Source organism: Octodon degus, unplaced genomic scaffold (genome assembly GCF_000260255.1).
Source record: "Octodon degus isolate 3935 unplaced genomic scaffold, OctDeg1.0 scaffold00078, whole genome shotgun sequence".
Lineage (NCBI taxonomy): Eukaryota > Metazoa > Chordata > Mammalia > Rodentia > Octodontidae > Octodon > Octodon degus.
Window position 1 is genome coordinate 6922279 of NW_004524654.1, and position 13311 is coordinate 6935589.

Consider the following 13311-nt stretch of genomic DNA (forward strand, 5'->3'; position numbering starts at 1 on the left):
CAATGAGTCAACAAAACTCTAGTGCAGATGCATTTTTCCATTCCAGGGTAAATAACTTATGTAACTACTGTCCTCATAGAAGGTCTGGTACTGGCAGGCAGCCACTGTTGTGTGTAGTGGCTGAGAATGGCAAGAGTAGTTGGACAAATAGGGAAGCTGGGCAAATAAAATACATTAGCACTTGAGAATAAAGATGTTTAATACACTCCACAGCTCTGGGTCTCTTCTTTGGGCTGCCTGAACCTCAAGTGAACCTCCCTAGTCTGAACTAGTGACAAGAGAATTCACCCACTCCTGGATGACCACCTTACCTGGAGTTCTCCAAGAGCATTCAGTGGCAGGCTGGGCTCTGCATGTGGAGCCTCCACAACCCCTACATGGCCTCCTTTGTTTGGGACCTCAGGGCCCCATGCCTTCTCCTTTGGTGCAGCTCTAGCTTCAGGGGTAATTAGATCATGATGTGACTGCTCTTCATGACCCAGTGAGAGTAGGGCTGTCCAAACACAGCTGGATGAATCCACTACTAGGGCAGTGAAGGATCAAAAAAACACCAAAGAGCAAGGCAAATCCTGATGGAATCACTTTTTCCCCTTCACCTCCAGCGCCTCCTGGCTAGTCCTCTCAAGGGGCAAGAGATAGGCAAGCCTAGGGGTTCCTCTCCATTTAGTATTTTTTCAGGGCACCTTGCCATCTACACTTGGGCAGGGCTAAGGCTTGGAACTCTCTTGGGGTAAACACAGGGTGGATGTGCAGTTGCCTGTGCCTCCAGCCTCCCTTTTCTGGACCTCCCTCCCTCCCGGCACCTCCTCATTACCTCCACACGCATTGGCTCTCTTCCAGGACTTAGGTGAACCCTCCATTCTCACAGGGACCTGCTCACAGGAGACCCACATCCTTCACATCACTGTGTGATTTCAGTTCTGCACCACCTGTGCTTCCATAACGCCTGGAGTAAAACATCACAGCCTCATAGTCACAGTTTATCCTGGGGTGAAGAACTCCAGGCATGACAAAGCTCTGGAAGAGAGAGATAGTGATGGGATGCAAAGGAATTCTGGGCCTGAAATTATATTGAATGAATCCTGCTATCTCACACTCTATCACCATGTCCACTCGGAAAATGTTTGCGTCCCTCAGAGTTACATTCTTGGTCATTGACCTCCTCCCATGCTCTCCAAGTCCTGTCTGGGGCACTCAGAGGCCTTCTGCTGCCCCCACCCCACCTCTGATTCTCCCAAATCCTTACCTTGCCCCATGGTGGCTCTGAGCATGGTGCCTGAATGTCAGGCTGGATGCCAAAGGAGAGTTTCTGCTTAGACAAATACAGGCCTTTGCCCCAAAGCAGGAGCTGTCTGCTTCTTCTTCCAGAGCTCCATCAGGGCTACTGTTCTACTCAGGTGACAACTGCTGTGTGCGCACCTTTCCTCTCCATCCATTCCACAGTTGCCTGCATTACAGCCCCAGAGATATACTTACCTATAATCATGTTCAATGAGACTTTAGGAGTCCTGTGGGGGGGTTGCTGCATGGAAAGATTATTCAAAATAATTCTGGTTTTTAAAAAATCAATATAATTTTAGCATTACCGATTTTTTAAAAACTTCCTTTGACTTTTTTTTCTCCAACAAAATGATTTAACATAGAGAAGCATTAACCTGCCATGAATTTGTTGGTTGCCTCACAGTAATTGCTGTGAGATGCTCTGTTGAGCAACATTTTCAGTAGGGACAGCTCTCCTAGAGCTAAAGTTTGTGCAGGGAGGATGTGGAGGGAAAGAGATGCATTGAAATGATGGAGGGCATCTTTATCTCTTTGAGTAGCATGGTGTGCAGTGGCCTGGAGTGCAGCCACATCGCCACTGTCCAGCCGCAGACCTGTTCACCTGCAAGCCAAGTCTATGCCCACTAAATCCTAACTCCACATTCTCCCTCTCCTCAACCTCTGGCAAACCACCGTTACGTTTTTTGTCTCTGAATCTGACCACCCTAGTTACCTCATGGTCTTTTTATGACTGATTCGTTTTACTTAGCATAATGTCCTCCGTGTTTGTCTGTATCACAGTTTGTGTCAGGATTTCCTCTACGTGTATATACTGCATTTAGGTCAAGGGCCCTGGGGGTACAGCTTAGTGCTAGCAAATTGCACAAGGCCCTGGGTTTGTCCCCAGCACTTCAAAAAAGGAGAGAAGAAAAGATTCCTTTAAGCTCTTAAATTCTTCATAGATTTTCTTCTTCTCTATATATAACTTTAGCAAATTATAGCAAACATCTTTAGGGATATCTATTTTATTTTATTTTGTAGCCAGCTCAGCATACCAGGGGGCAGGGCTGGTACCATACGTAGTTTTGGGGATTGAACCATGGTCCCTGTTTAGGGATATCTTTGATTAATACTTGGTTTCATTTATAAGCTTAATTAAATAATTCAGATATTTAAATTATATATGTAAATTGAATATATATAATTTTTTCTTTAAATACAACTGTCATACAAAATTTTCCCAATAATTTAAAGTACATAAATATACAAATTAAGGGGCCAGGGAGATAGCTCAGTAGAATAAGTGCTTGCCTGGCAAGTTCAGGGACCTGAGTTCAAGCCCCGGTTCCACAAAAAAAAAAAAAAAATGTACGACTTAAAATGATAAATATAGTAGCTTAAATTCTAACTCTTTCAATACCACACATAAATTTATAAAACTTTCCACTTAAAATCACAAGTCTGGGCCAGGGAGATGGCTCAGTGGAATAAGCGCTTCCCTGGCAAGCGCAAGAGCCTGAGTTCAATCCCTGGATCCTCAAAAAAAAAAAAAAATCTAATTCAATTACACTCTTACCTTTAAATTATAAGTGTCACCTATTCCTTCTCTCAAATTCTGTTAAATTTGCAAGTACTTAAAATGCCAAGTATGCATGTAGTATTCTTAAAATAGCTAATAGCATTGCCTTTTTAAAAAAAATTTTTTTGTCTTTTTGAGACAGGGTCTCATTATGCAGTTCAGGCTGCTTTTGAACTCACTTTGTAGCCCAGGTTGGCCTTGAACCCATAGTGATCCTCCTGCCTCAACCTCTGAGCACTGGGATTGCAGGTGTGCACCACCACGCCCAACTACTATTGGCATTTTAAAAAAATCATTTGTCTACAGTACTTAGTTTCAAGTCCTTCTTGACCCAAAGAAGTTTTCCCAGAAGCTGGAGTTTGCCAGATTTCTCAGAGAGAACCATTTGGGATTCATTGTGCTCCAACCAGGTCGGCTAGGTCTACATTTCCAGGGAAAAGACCAGTTAATGTGCTTATGAAACAGAAGCCCAACTTTATTTCTTCATCATACAGGCAAGGGTGGACACACTGTGCTTGAGGGCATTTTACTTCCCAGCAGTCTTTGCACCAGATTTTAGCCAGGTTCTGTCGAGCTTCTAGTGGGTCCTGCTGAAAGCCTCCCTCCCACGTCTGCCCTGCCTTTAGAGAGGCCTTCTAAGTGAGAGAGGCAGCTCACCTTCCTTTGATGTCAGATCTTTACCTAAATTGTCAAGTCAGATTCCAGTCTGGGGCTTCATTCCTTTGACTGCATTTTGCATTTTGCTGACTCTGTTGATAACATACAGATGTCTCAGCCTTTATCTCTATAGAACTTCAAGCAACTCTGCTCAGATTTCTCCAGGCTGGCAGCCACCATGTGGCCCTATAGGCATGGCTCTGTCTTGCTTAGACTTCCATGGCTTGGTTCCGCTCCTCTGAGAAGGACTGGTTTTTTGGGGGGTGTTGGGGGCTGGCTCAGGATGCCTGCAGGGCAGGTCTGGTAAGGCAGGAGAATATGGGGATTGAACCACAGCAACCTGAGCCTAATTGCTTTGTCTAAGCACTCACTTAAATGACTGAGCTAATGGGCAGGTCCCCTGGTCCCGCTCCTCTGTATGGGCAGCTCAGGCTCCTGACCAGTACCCAAATTCCAGCCCTGGCCTCTCCATGCAGCTATTGCTGATCTTCCCAAGATGTAAGTCCAAGTCAGCGCCTGCTAGACAGGGCCCTCGCCTACCACCACCGAAACCCCCAGCCTGGCTTGAAAGACCTAGTTCTGGGACCCCTGCCTTCCTGTCAGTGGATCTTTCTTAGGCCCCAGCTCCACAGAACTCTTTGCAGTTCTCCAACAAGCCCAGGCAGTGCCACGCTCCAAGCCATGCACCATATATGCACTTCTGCAGAGTCCTTAAAGCCACATGTGAGACCCCCTGCACCTGTCTCTACATTTCCACTCAGGCCCATGTTGAAAGCCCAGGGGACTGGACTATGTTGGACTTCTGCCCAAGAGGAATGCCTGGAGAATGACAGCGTGAGGTCAAGCACCTCTGATTCTGGTTGAGGCGAAGGCCAATGTCTGCCAACAAGGAGGCCCGGGACAGTCCAATGCAAAGTGCTGAGTAGAGAAAGGCACAGTTGTTAAGATGCAGATTCCCAGGCCCACATCAAATGGGCCTTTGCCCTCCCCAATTCTTTCACCAAGAAGGCTGTCTCCTAACTTGCCATTTGCCTAGTGCAAATGTCCCTTCCTCTGTGAAGCACTCCTTTACTGCGAAGTCAAGTCTATTTCCCTCTCTTTGTGTCCCTGGCAACCTAGCAAATATTTCAATTTGCATACATCTGCAGTTAATTTCATACAGACAAAACTCTGTGAGGCCAGGACCCCTTCTTTATGCATCCCCCAAGTCACAGAGCCAGGCTTACTAACTGAATAATCCCCTATCTCTCCTCCAACTCCACCAATCACAAGCAGGAGTCCTAAGCTCCCTCTGCACCACTGCCACCCTCTCTACTGCCCTTGGCTCTAAATATTTGCTTTTCATTGCATCAGGCTAAAAAAAGAACAATACAGCTCTCTCCCCAGTATTGCAGCCAACATGCCCCAACAACTAGTGACTTCAGAGTGACCTTGACCACAGTGTAGTGCAGATTAGTGTCATGTCAACAGACCTTGCCAAAGAAGCCCATGCTAATTCCTCTCCACAGTCTGGCCAAGTTGACCACACTCACAATGCCTGAGAGAGGCTCCTGGCCAAAATGGGTTCACAGCAGCTGCTGGCTCTAAGGCCTAGGAGCAGCACTCTACCACTCCCACAGCTGCTGCCAATGCTACTGCTACCAGGGTTGGGCCCCAGCCACGTGTGTCTATCAGCAGTCCTTTTTCCAGCTTTCCTCGGGTAAATGCAGCACGCTCCATCCGACCTGTTAATCAGCTCTCCATCCAGTATGCTAACCCAAAACTCCAGGAAGGAAGGAATTTTGTGTTTGTGGAGCAGATCCAGGTGTGAGCCAGAAGCAAAAGGACCAGGACAGGAACAATTTCTCACAACTACCAGCAGCAGGGCTGGCTAGCAGCTGGAAAATGTCCACCAAACCAGATCTAAGAGCACCTATTTCTTTTTTATAATGAAAATTGGTGAAAGAAGGCATGACTTGTTCATCCCAAACCTACATGGACCATAGATAAGAGGAGCAGGATAAGCAGGGGACAGGTTTAGAACAAGACTGTAGCTTCCAATTGGTTAGGGCGGTAAAGAGGATGTTGTGACATCTAAGAGGTCACGTAAGATTAGACTTTAGGTTTTAAGACCTTTCTATTCCCATCTCCCCTCCCCTCCACCCTGTGATTAAAGACAGCTCAGAATTTCTTATCAAACTTAATATTAAAGAAAGGGGGAAAGTTTTAGAATACTTGGTCTGGAGCCTGCCTGACCTTTCTCTCCAGAGAGATAGTCCTTGCCAGGGCTTCAAGCCTCAGTGAAGATTGATTTCCACTCAGGCCCATGTTGAAAGCCCAGGGGACTGGACTACGCTGGACTTCTGCCCGAGAGGAATGCCTGGAGAATGACAGCTTGAGGTCAAGCACCTCTGATTCTGGCTGAGGCGAAGGCCAGTGTCTGCCAACAAGGAGGCCAGGGACAGTCCAGATGCAAAGTGCTGAGTAGAGAAAGGCATGGTTGTAAAGATGCAGATTCCCAGGCCTACATCAAATCTCCCAATTCTGAGCTTCTGAAGAAGAAGCAAGTCTGGAAACTACCCAGTTAACAAGCCTCCACCCAACCCCCCCAAGGAATTCTGGTGCTCACTAAAGTTTGCAAAGCATTGTTGACTGCGAGTGCTGAAGGTCCCCCTGAAGGGCCCTGTGCTAAAGGTGTGGTGGAACTTTGAGATGGGGCCCTAGGTGAGCTCCTTAAGGCCTTGGGGCTCAGGCCTCTGTAGGATTCCGGCTCCTTCTCTTTGCTTCCTGGCCATAAAGTAAGCAGTTTTCTTCCACCACCCACCCTTGCCACTCAACACTGCTTCACCACAGACCCAAGAGCAAAGGAAAAATCAATCATGGACTGCGATGTAGAGAGCCCTTCCCAGTCCTCGTCACAGCCCAGGAAGTTTACATTTGTAATCCCATGGAACTCTAGTGAGTTAATTCCAATCTACTGCTTCCAGTGCAACCCATGGTATAAAAACACAAAAATATATCCAAAATGGTGGGGAATCAAGGGGGTCCTGAGTCCAGCCATGATGCTGGTTATGTAAAACAAAGGGCTCAACCCCAGGGCCAAACCTGGATTTTATTAATTCCTGAAGAAAGGAGTGGCTTGAGGGTGAGTGACCGGATGGCCGGAAGTAGGTGAGTACTGTGAGCTGGTCTAGGTAGGAGGCCTGAAATCACTTCTGCAATACGCAGAGAGAAGAATGTGCAGAAAGAGTAATCTGCATCACACAACTGAGATAGTATCTAATGTTCTGGGGTCAGTGCTTCAGCTCTGATATGTAGTCTTTCAAGTCTCAGAAAGTCATAGCCTCTACCTTGAGGCTGGATCCCAGCTGACAGCTTGGAGCATGGGCTTTTCATCCCAGCTCACACTAGGGAGCAGCAGTCCAGGGAAACACTGCCGGCCATCTTCAGAGTCCACCATCGGCATGTTGGCTGGACAGATATGCATTGCTTAAGGCCAATGGAAGGCATAAGGAAAAGTCCCAGCGGAAGGCATAAGGAAAAGTCCCAGCCAGCTCTGTATGTATCAATATGGAGACAATTGTTCCTCCTTCAAGGAGGGTCACCCCAGTGGTCCTCCACAGCAACCTTTAAACCTATGAGCCAAAATAAACCTTTCTTTTTATAAGTTATACCTCAGGGAGTTTGAGATCTTCCTAGTCCAACATCAATAAGAAATCAACATGCTGCCAGGTGTGGTAACACATGGCTACAATCCCAGCTACTCAAGGTGCTGCAACAGGACAACAGCCTTGTTACCCAAGGCCAGCCTGGGCAACAAGGTGGACCCTGTATTAAAGAAGAAAAAGAAACTTCAAAGTGATTCACTTTCCTAAAGCAAGAAAACTTTTTCTGTCCCAGGATCCAAGTTCAGCAGAGTAAAAAGGGCTGCAACTGTTAACCTCCATATGAACTCCTTGATTTTATATTCATCTCCAAAAAGCCTGTGCATGGATGTACCTTTGTCAAATGTGCATACACGTTGTTGAGAGAGATTTATTTTGCAGTCAAAGAAGGTTAGAATAGAAGATGAAAGGGGCAACAGTAAGAGAACAATAAGAGTCAAAAAAAGAAAGAGGAATCTCCAGTTTGGCATCATTTATTTGAACAATTCAGGTGACCTATTGTTGTACACATGTTTGTTTCTAATATTTTTAAGCCCAGTAGCCCTGTAATAAACATCTCTGGAGCTTTCTTTATGAATTCTTAGAATTCATGACTAAAAATCACCCCAGTCGTTGCGTGACTATGTTATTCACCCATCAAAGCAAGACTTTCCAGGGTGAAAAGGATAATCTCAAATAAAGTAATTAATAAGCAATCAACTAGAATGCCCTGAGCAGGACATACATGCCAAACTGGCTTCCCAAAATGTTGCAGCAATTTACTCCCTCACAGGTAACACTCAAGTATCCTTGCCCTATGCCCCTGCCAACAATGCCAGTCTCACACCACCACCACTCCCCTAGGCCTTTGCTGTCTAAGAAGGAAAATTCACAGAGGCAAATACCACTGGAACTCTCACTGGTCAGGAGGCCATGGTTGGCACCTTTCTTGTGTCGGGGAGAGCACAGTTAGGAAATTCTTTGCCCTAGTTGCCAACTATTTGACTTTAGGCAAGTTCCACTGTGGATTCTGACCCAGGCCACCCCCCCCCCCAGCAGGATTGGCTTCAAGGCAGCAATGACTAATCTTCCTCTCAGGCACACAGGGCAAGTGTTAGAAGTGGAGGCTCCATCACCACCTTGCCCCAGACTCATGAAAACACAACATCATCTTACTCAGGCAGGGGACAGTGCACCCACAGAGTTTGTGGCTGCTGTGGACTCAAGCCGTCCAACATACAGAATGTGACAAATAGAGGGATGGTACATTCCTGTCATCCCAGCACTCAGGAGGCTGAGGCAGAAGGACTGCCATGAGTTTGAGGCCAGCCTGGGCTACAAAGTAAGTTCAAAGCCAACCTGAACTATATACTGAAATCCTGTCTCCAAAAGACAAAAGAAAAAAGGTCTGGGGATATAACTTAGCAGTACAGCACCCGCCTGGCAAGAATGAGGTCTTGAGTTCAATTCCTGGTAAGTACCTGTCGTACCCTGTCAAAATTGACTCCATTTTGTTGCCCCTCTAACCTCGCCGAGTTCCTGTTCTGTATGAGCCAACCCCTCCCAATTCCTCACCCCTGTAATTCAAGTCTTATGATATCTGTTCCCCAAACCTTATCTCAATGAACTCTATATGACTGCCAATTCAGCGCCCCCACCCAACAGGACCACCCCATGAACTAATGACTCACTGTACCCCATGATTGCTGATTTCAGCACCCCACCCAATAAGACCACCTAATGAACTAATGACCCTGCCACTTCTTCTTCTTCACCCCTTCCCTGTTTTTGCGGTTTTCAAGCTTAAATACTGCACCTTGTTAATGCCCGGCATGCCTCTTTGCACCTTGCATAGAGACCGCCGCTGGGTACCAGCTAAAATAAAGCGCTTCTTTTAACTTTTGGACTTGCCTTGTTGCCATCTGATTTTTGAGCTACAACATTTGGGGGCTTGTCCGGGATCCCTAAAGGCCTCTTCTTTTTGACGCCCCCCCCCCAAAAAAAAAAAGATTGACAATATAGAACATCTCTTTAGATGATTTCTTCCTGTGAGGATCTACTAACACCATTAACTGTCAAGAACACACCCAAAGCAAGCAGTTGATAAAACAAAAAAAGAAAAGAGACTAGATCCGTTGTTTGGTGTTCACAGTAGTAGGTCCGGCTATCAAGTTTCCAAAGCGCTCTGGGGTTAAAGACCTGCCCACTCACCAGGCTGGCATGCTGGGCCGGCTGCTCAGGTATGAAGCGGGCATGTGCAAGTCCTCAGATTCCTTGCTGCTGCTCAGATTCCTTTCTACGATCTCATGAGCTAAGATAACCTAACAAAACTAGTCCCCTCAGCCACCCAGAGCTGCTTGGGAAATACTTGACTCATACTTGTTGACTTCATATGCCAAACGGGTCCTAATAACAGCAATGTCGTTTGGAGCAGTTTTACTTGTAAGTGCTGAGCTTCCTGGTAATATTCTGGAAATGCAGCTGAGCGTGGAACAGGGGCTGCCTAGAACACACTCTGGCTACTAACTACCTGACATGTTGTTTTGTCTTTCTGAGACAGAGTTTTGCTACATAGTTCAGGTTGGCCTTGAGCTCCCTTGTAGCTCAGGCTGGTCTCAAACTTGCAACAATACTCCTGTCTCAGCATCCTGAATGCTAGGATTACAAGTGTGTGCCACCACACCCAGTTTCTGATGTGAAATTTTGAAAGAACTGAATACTTTTATTATTTTTTTAAAGATGTTAACATTGCTGTCTTAATGGAGATCTGTTGGAGATCCGGGGTCTTCACTCCAAGCCAAAACAAGTTTGTGGGAACACCACAGGACATAGAAGAGAGACCAATAGCTTGAGGAAAAAAAACTGGAGGAAAAAAAAACATAATTTTTTTAATTAAAGAAAAAAAACCTTGCCGGGGAAATGGCTCAGTGGAATAAGTACTTCCCTGGAAAGCTCAAGGGCCTGAGTTCAGTCCCCGGTTCTGCCAATAAATAAAGCTTAAAAAGGGGGGGGAGGGGGCAGGGAGATGGCTCAGTGGAATAAGCGCTTCCCTGGCAAGTGCAAGGGCCTGAGTTCAATCCCGGGTTCTGAAAAAAAAAAAAAAAAAAAAAACACCAAAATAGTGAAATGTATCTGATTTCCATGCTAGCTTCTATAGTCAGAAGAATGGGCAGGAACCCAAAGTCCCTGCAGCTAAAATAATCTCCCCATTGATTGAGTTTTGGCTATTAAAGACAGAAAAGAGGTAAATGACAGCTCAAGTCCCTGGAGCCCTAGATGACCCTGTCATCTCCTATTGCCACTCACTCCGGAGCCACAGCTTATAAAGACCCGAATGGCCAGACTCTGGGCAGCTCCTAACCAGTGCCCTAGTCCCTTCCTGCTCAGCACAGGCCTCTGCACAAGTCTACCTGCTTACACAGAGCGCCCAAGCAAGCACTCCATCTGAGACAGCCTGGATTCCCCAGCTTCATCTTCCTTCACTGCACTTATGACTACTTCCTATTAGATTTTATCATTGTGTGTCTAACTTATCTCCCTAGCTAAAAACTTTAAGGTGCAAGGATGGAGCCATTAGGGGCCAGGGAGATGGCTCAGTGGATTAAGCGCTTTCCTGGCAAGTGCAAGGGCCTGAGTTCAGTCCCTGGTTCCGCAAAAAATAAAAAAATAAATAAATTAATTAATAAAAGAATGGAGACATTTTTGTTTACAGCCAGGTCCCCAGATCTTAGGACAATGTCCAACACATAATAAGAGCCTTACAATATTTATTGAGTGAGTACATGAATCTAAAGTTAGCATTGAGTTAGATACCAAGCAATAAGTATTTCACTTCACAAATTGTGGGTTTACTGAAAAGGTATGTGAACATGGGTGCAGTTTGGGGGCAAGGTGAGGGAGAGAAGCCATTGCCTAGGGTAGACATTGACCCACGGCTGCACTCTTAGACACAGCTAGGATGGATGCTGCTCACTTGGAGGACCTGGTTGTAATTTCTTTTTACTACCACAAGATGGTATCATTGCTTAGTCTTTTTTTTTTTTTTTTTTTTTTTTTTTTTTGCGGAACCTGGGATTGAACTCAGGTCCTTGAGCTTGTCAGGCAAGTGCTTATTCCAATTGCTTAGAGTCTTTACTCTGAAGAAAACTAGCGCCTTCTCTCTGTTCCCTTTCCCTTGCTGCCTCCCTCTCCTTCCTTCTGTTTTCCTCCCCACCCCACCCCTGTAACACTTTCTACCCGAATTGAGCAACATCTACGTTTTCCTGAAGCCTAGAAAAACAGTTCCTGAGAGTGATATTCGAGCTTGCCAAGGACAGTGACCAGAAAGGCTGGGCCCACCTGCTTTCGGTATTTGAGTTTGCCAAGGACAGTGACCAGAAAGGCTGGGCCCACCTGCTTTCAGTCTGGGCCAGAGCCCGTAGTCCCACTGTTCAGAGACTGACTAGCAGCCTGAGAAGCTTTGGGGAGCATCTCCTCTCTGCCCCACAGCACCTCACCTTGCAGTGCCTGCCCTCAGATTCTGCTGTGCAATCCTGGGCATGCCCCTTGTGAAACTGTAAACACAGGGAGAACTCCCGGTGGGGGTTCTGAGACCTTTCCCACCTGAGCTAACACTAGTGGTTCAGCCTATGCAAGTAGCAGGCAGCAGCTGGGGGATGGTGGGTGGAGCCTACAGTATTTTTCTAAGACTTTTCTTTTTGGAAACAAATCTCCAGGGATAGGCAGGGCTGCAGGCTCATTCCAGGACAGGGTCAGGGCTAGGAAAACAAGCAGACAAAAGAAACTTCAAAGCCCTTCCCCACCCTGAATAGGAAGGGGCCTGCACAAAAGGCTTTTCTGTCAGATGCCTCCTACGGACACCCTGCCAGCACCTTGGGGACCGTCCACTCCGGGTCGGGAATTGACAGGGCCTCGAAGCTGCTCGCTTACTTCGTGCTGGTGAGTTTGAAGGCAGAATGGGATGAACAAACCCAGAAGCTGGAGTTTGAGTCTAACTGTTCTCTGGCCTGAAGAACAGGGCCAGCTTTGTCTCTGTAAACAGAGGCTGAAGTAAAGAATGAATGATCACCACAGGAATTACAGGTACTTGTGCCAGGCCTGCTGCCTCCTCAGATCCAGGCGAACCCTGACAGGGTCACATTACAGGGAGTGGTGAGACTTACTAATGCTGGAAGGTCATTTGGAAAGATAATTAGGACAATCATTAATTTCTGAGGCCTCATTGATCTCTGATATGCTCAGGAATCAAAGAAGGTTTGGAAACAAACCATTCTTTTCTCAGCTGTAATAAATAATAAAAAGCTGCCAGACCTCCCTTCCTGTCCTTCTCTTCCCTGCCCCATTCTCTGGGTCCCAACTGTCCCTGTACAAAACATATCCTCCCCTTTCCTCCTTTCCACTGTCCCACTTCTTTCTTGTTTCCTTTTTTTTTTTTTTTATGGTCAGCTCAGCCCACCCTGGGGGCGGGGCTGGCATGGCATGTGGTGCTGGGGATCGAACCGAGGTCCCTGCATGCTTGCCTAAGCTTGCTTAAGCAGGCGCTTTAGACCACTGAGCTATCTCGCCAGCTCCTGTCCCACTTCTTTCTAAGAACAAGGTAGCTCGAGCTGTTCTCTGCTGCCTCCGACAGCATTGGCTATAACTGTGCTATAGAATGAGGGGTTCTGATCCATGTGTCCCCAGCAAAGGACACAAACAAGCCCAGGGTAGACACTGGGCTGGACCTTCCTGAGAACTTACTGTTTTTATTTGGCCTATCTATAAAGATACCTGTTAGCTAGATGTGGTGGCATACATCTGTAATCCCAGCACTTGGTAGACTGAGGCAAAAGGGTAACTGGGAGTTAAGGCCAGCCTGGGCCACATGGCAAGTCCCTAAACCCAAAACCAAAATACCAAAAGCAATCAATTGGGCTGGGGATATAGCTCAGTGCCTGAGAAGACTAGAAACCTGGATGTTACTTACTATGTGAACTTGGGCAAATCACTTGACCTTTTTAATCCCCACTTTCCCAAATTACTTGAACTTTGTAAGCCTCAGTTTTCCAAACTATAAAGTAGGGATGATCTTCAAAGCCTTACTTAGAATGAAAAGATAAAGTATGTAAAGTGTGTAAGACAGAATCTGTTACAAAATAATGTCAGCTGCATCTGTCACTACCTCTGAGACCTTATTTAATTCCCAAGAACTGC